The sequence below is a fragment of the Panthera onca genome, chromosome B3 (genome assembly GCF_046562875.1).
Source record: "Panthera onca isolate mPanOnc1 chromosome B3, mPanOnc1 haplotype 2, whole genome shotgun sequence".
Taxonomy (NCBI): Eukaryota; Metazoa; Chordata; class Mammalia; order Carnivora; family Felidae; genus Panthera; species Panthera onca.
Genome location: NC_138344.1, coordinates 31,715,597 through 31,720,659, shown reverse-complemented (window position 1 = coordinate 31,720,659; position 5,063 = coordinate 31,715,597).

The following is a 5,063-nucleotide window of genomic DNA, read 5'->3' as shown; positions in this document are numbered from 1 at the left end:
TCCACTGCCGCGGCTGCAGGTGGAGGCGGGGCGGGGCTTGGGCCGAGAGGCTCCGCATTGGACGTGGGGGTTGCTGGGGCTCTCCGATTGGCTGGGGGTGAGGGGCGGAGCTGAGAGACAAAAACCTGGATAAAGACTGCGTGGGGAAGGGCAACAGACCTGGCGCAGGTGTTGCGCGTTCCTTTTTTAGGCCAGGACCCGAGCTGCAGAGCTGATCCGGCATCCGGGGTAAGCATTGGCCATGTTGTCCCCAGGCACAGGTGTGCCGCGGGAGACCAAGTTCCAGGCTCCCTCGGGTAGCCTTGGCAGCTCCATAACTCAGACTCCCCCTATTGGGGGGCCTCCGGGACAGCCTGAGTTCAGAACTCTTGCTGCCCCTCCCCGTGGTCTAACCTCCCACCAGCCAAACCAGGTCGGTGTCCAGACCTTCTCCAACCCACTCGCCCCCTCTCACCAACAGCCAAGCCCTCCCTTTACTTTCATCTTTCCTTTTAAATAAGTCTCTTCCCAGATTCCATCAGCGCTCAGCACAGGGCCTCCCCTCCCCCAGTAATGCCTCAGAAGATCCCCCCACCCTTGTGTGGTGGCCCCTTCAATAGGAGGAAAGCGGGGCAGGGAGCAACAAGGCCACGTGGTTGCCATGAGTGCCTTACCCATTTCACAGACAGGAACTGAACATCGACCATGTGCCAGACCCTGCCACGGGCACCAGGGATAGAGCGGTGAGCAAAACAGACATGGTCTCTGCTGCTCCCCAGTTTCCACACCCAACTGTAGGAGGAAGAGGAAGAGACAGAATCTGAGGAAATGAACAAGTTATCCTCACGCTGGGGGTGTGGGTGATCACGTTTGGCTTCAACAGTCGAATGAGGAAGTTTGCAGAAATGTGTTGGGGGTTAAAGGTAATCACACCTGCAAAAACTAAAAATGATCAATTAACGTCAATGTCAAGAAGCACCCCCCCCCCTTGTAGCTTTTCCACTACAACAGGGTGCTGCTTCGAGCAAACCAATATGTGAACACCAACTCCAAGTGACTTCTACTTGGGAGGAAGGGGAAGTAATTAGTTGTTTGACTGTATCCAAGAATCAATCATAACGTTTCCTTCAATGACAGAGTTCCTTTGAAATTTGAAGGAAGAAATTACCTATGTGGACACAACCAAGCGCCCCTCAGGACAGTGCAGCCAGCATCCACTAGAGGGCAGCAGAGAGACGGAGATGCTAGAGAGAACCATGGATTAGATTAGTTCACAGCCACTCCAGAGGACACGAGTAGCTTAAAAAAAACAATACCAATAATAGTTCACGTTTATTGAGTGATTACTCTAAGGCATCCTAAGGGCTTTATAAAGAAATTACGTCATTTGATCCTTCCACCAACCCTATGAATGAGTGGGGGGTGCAATGGTGTTAGCCCCATTCTACAGATGAGGAAACAGAGAGGCTGAATAACTTGCCTAAGGACACACAGCCAGTAAATAAATGCCAGATATGAACCCTGAAGTGGAGCTATAGAGCCTGTGTGCCCACACTATGCAATTCTGCTTCCTGTGAAGATGGTGGGCAGGATGGAGAATGGAGGAGGCAGCTGGGGTCCCCGCAGACATAACTCCAGTTCCAGAAGCAGGCACCAGACAAGGGCTTTTAGCTAATCAAGGACCTCGAGTCATCTGTCGAGTAAGGTCGGAAAATATGACCTTCCCGTCACAGATACCCCACGTGCCTTGCCGGGGACATAGCCGTGGGGAGGTGGCTATATCCGCCCCATCACCACCTGAAACTGGACCCAGCCCTCCAGTGCCCACTGCCATGGCATACCCTGCCAACCGCTGTGGCTTCTCTGGCTTAGATGTGTGAAGTTGGCTTCAAGCCACCCCCTCCCTTGTCCCTTTGGCAGCCCCGCCCACCCTCAGCCTGGCTCAGGCCTCCTCACTGCAGTCAAGAAGGGGCTGCTCAGGGGCTGTGCCGGCTGTGGGAAGGTTGGGGTCCAACAAGGATGAAGAAGACATAGATGAGGGTCCCGCCCAGGAAGACCTTGAGGAGTTTTAGGCCAGAACCCAGTCCTTTCCTGGCCTTCTTCCCTACTGAGCTGCTGCTGTGTGCAGGTGCTGTGCTCACTGCACAGGCTGCAAGGGGTTCTTGCTGGGTGACCTTGAACCAGCCATGTATCCACTCTGCCTTCTGTGCATTCCTCTTCTACAAATTAAGAGGTTGGAGACCAGGGTTCTTAACTGGGGACTGACATTGCACGGGTGTGTCTGAGTACATCTTTCCAGATCCAGGTTTCTCAGCCTCAACACTGTTGATGTTTTGGCCTGAACCATCCTTTCTTGGGAGGGGGGCGGGGGGCGGCTGGGCATTGTAGGATGTTTAATAACAACATCCATGGCCTTTACACGCTAGATGCCAGTACCGTCCCCCTCCCAGTTGTGACAATAAAATAATGTCTCCAGGTGTTGCCAAATGTGCCCTGGGGGGCAACATTGCCCCTGGTTCGGAAACATTGTAGAAGAGCTGCAGGAAACCCCTGGGCTAGATGAGCTGCAAGTTCATGGGTGTCCCCTTCTGTATGATGAGGGGAGAGCAGGACTGTTAGATGAGGCAATGGGTAGAAAGTGCTCCGCCTGTCTTCTTCCTCATCCCTGACTTTCTGGGATGTTAAAGGGTCTGCTGCCCAAAGGGTGGGCTTTTTTTTTTTTTAATGTTTATTTATTTTGAGAGAGAGAGAAAGAGCGCGCACGTGCGAGTGGGAGAGGGGCAGAGAAAGAGGGAGAGAGTCCACGCTGCCAGGGCAGAGCCCCACACAGGGCTCGATCCCACGACCCTGGGATCACGACCTGAGGCAAAACCAAGAGTCAGCCGCTCCACCCACTGAGCCACCCAGGCACCCCTCGTGTTCTTTTTTTTTCTCCCCCAGGTTCTTTCTTAAAAGTGGCACCCCCTCAGGATCACCTGGGTGGCTCAGTCAGTTGAGCATCTGACTCGATTTCAGCTCAGGTCATGATCCCAGGGTCGTGGGATTGAACCCTGTGTGGGGCTCTGTGCTGACACTACAAAGCCCAGCCTGCTTGGGATTCTCTCTCCCCTTCTCTCTCTGCCCCTCCCCTCCCCTTGCACATGCATGTTGTCTCTAAAAAAAAAAAAAGAAAAGAAAAGAAAAGAAAGAGAAAGAACCCGAAAAGGCCAGTTCTTACCCACAGTCCTAAGGGAGGGCAGCACTTCAGGCACCCTCTCCGAACCCACCCAGCCACATGGCCTTTCTGCCCTCCCCTTCTGCCGCGGCCAGGCTGGGAGGGGTGCAAGAAGGTGGCAAACTGCCATGGACCGTTTGGGAGGGGAAGCAGCGGGACCTCCTCTGGGCTCTGCTCTCTGTGCACCCTGCCAAGGCCGCCCACACCTACCGCCTCTCTGGGGCCCCTCGGTCCTGGCCTGGGAAAGCTGACTCCCCTGCACCCCAGTACCCACAGATACAGGCCCCAGCCATAAGCCTGACCTGTGTCCCCGTGAAAGCCCCAGGAAGAAAACAGGGCAAGGGCTAGAGCCAGCACTTGGCGCAGATGTTGGAAGCCTATAATCCTGCTTCCCAAGGCAAAGGGTACGTTCTTTGTCTTGTCCTGTCTCATCTCACTCGGCACTGCGGGAAGGGCCAGGAGGTCAGAGGTGAATTCAGCGGTGCACTGAGAAATGTCTGACAGCCAGCTCTCTGGGATGGGGTGAAGGGCCCTGATACGTGGCATTTGCTCGTTCCTAGCATGGCAGGTATCAAGGCACCAATGTGATGTTGCTGAACGCCAAGTTGGTCCACACCTTTGTAACGTGTATGTCCACACTCGACACGATAGCCATAAATAACCTTAGTTAAAAATTTTTTTTCTAATGTTTTATTTATTTTTTGAGAGCGAGAGACAGAGTGTGAGTGGGGAAGGGGCAGAGAGAGAGGGAGACACAGAATCCGAAGCAGGCTCCAGGCTCCGAACTGTCAGCACAGAGCCTGACACGAGGCTCTAACCCACAAGAACTGTAAGATCATGACCTGAGCCAAAGTCTGACGCTTAACTGACGAGTCACCCGGGCGCCCCTAAATAACCTTAGTTTAGATATCAGGAAGATAATTGGGAAGTGGTGAGTTTTTAGCATGCATTTCCCTTTTGAAGAGACTGGTTTTAATTGTGAGTTTGTAAAATGTAATTATTAACAATGGCCGAGCTTAACAACCCGTTCACAAAATTCCTAAAAATTTAGCCAGCTCTCGAAAGCCACTGTCACCCAGCTCCAGTCCCCCACTAGGAATAGAGTGTGGTCCGTGACCCCGAGATCATACTAGCTGAGTAAAGAAGGCAGCCCCACCCAGGGTGGGGTCGTCAGGGAGGGACAAAGGGACACAGTGGGGCCATGGAGAACCTGAGGAGGCACTGGCCCTACCCAGAGGTTCAAGGAAGCCTTCCTGGAGGAGGTGGTGCCACACGGAACCTGAGGGAAGATTTCAGAGGATCCCAGAGAGGGGTGGGAAGTGTGCCAGGCTGAAGGGAGTGCCAGGGAAAGACCAGGAGAGGAGAGAGTGCTTGGCATGGACCAGAAACCGGGGGGGGGGGGGGGTGCTCCTGTGCTGGTTCTGCTGTTGGCACCCCTGTACTTGGGGCAAGTCCCTTCCCTTCTCCAGGCTTCTCCCTTCTGTCAGACTGGGGCTTTGAACCAGATGGCCTCCAGGCCTGTTGGCTGTCTGGAGCCCCCAGGGGTCTGTGGAGGGGCCTGGGCAGTGTGTGTGTGTGGGGGGGGGGGGGTGTTTGGCCCACAGCCGACCCTGTGCACCCAAGCCATCCCCTCCCTTCCCCTCTGCCTTTCACCCCAGTTCCCCCAGGTGATGCCCGAAACTCCTGGTTTGGCTGCAGAAAGTAGCAATAATTACAGTCATTTACAGAAGAGTGTGCTCCTTCTAATTACCAAGCCATGCAATCCCAATTACACATCTAAGGAAGCATCTCGGGAGCCCCCTTCCCACGGCCAGCCTGTCAGCTGCAGCCCCAGGCCATCCAGAATTGGGGAGGCGGGCCGGCAGCTGCT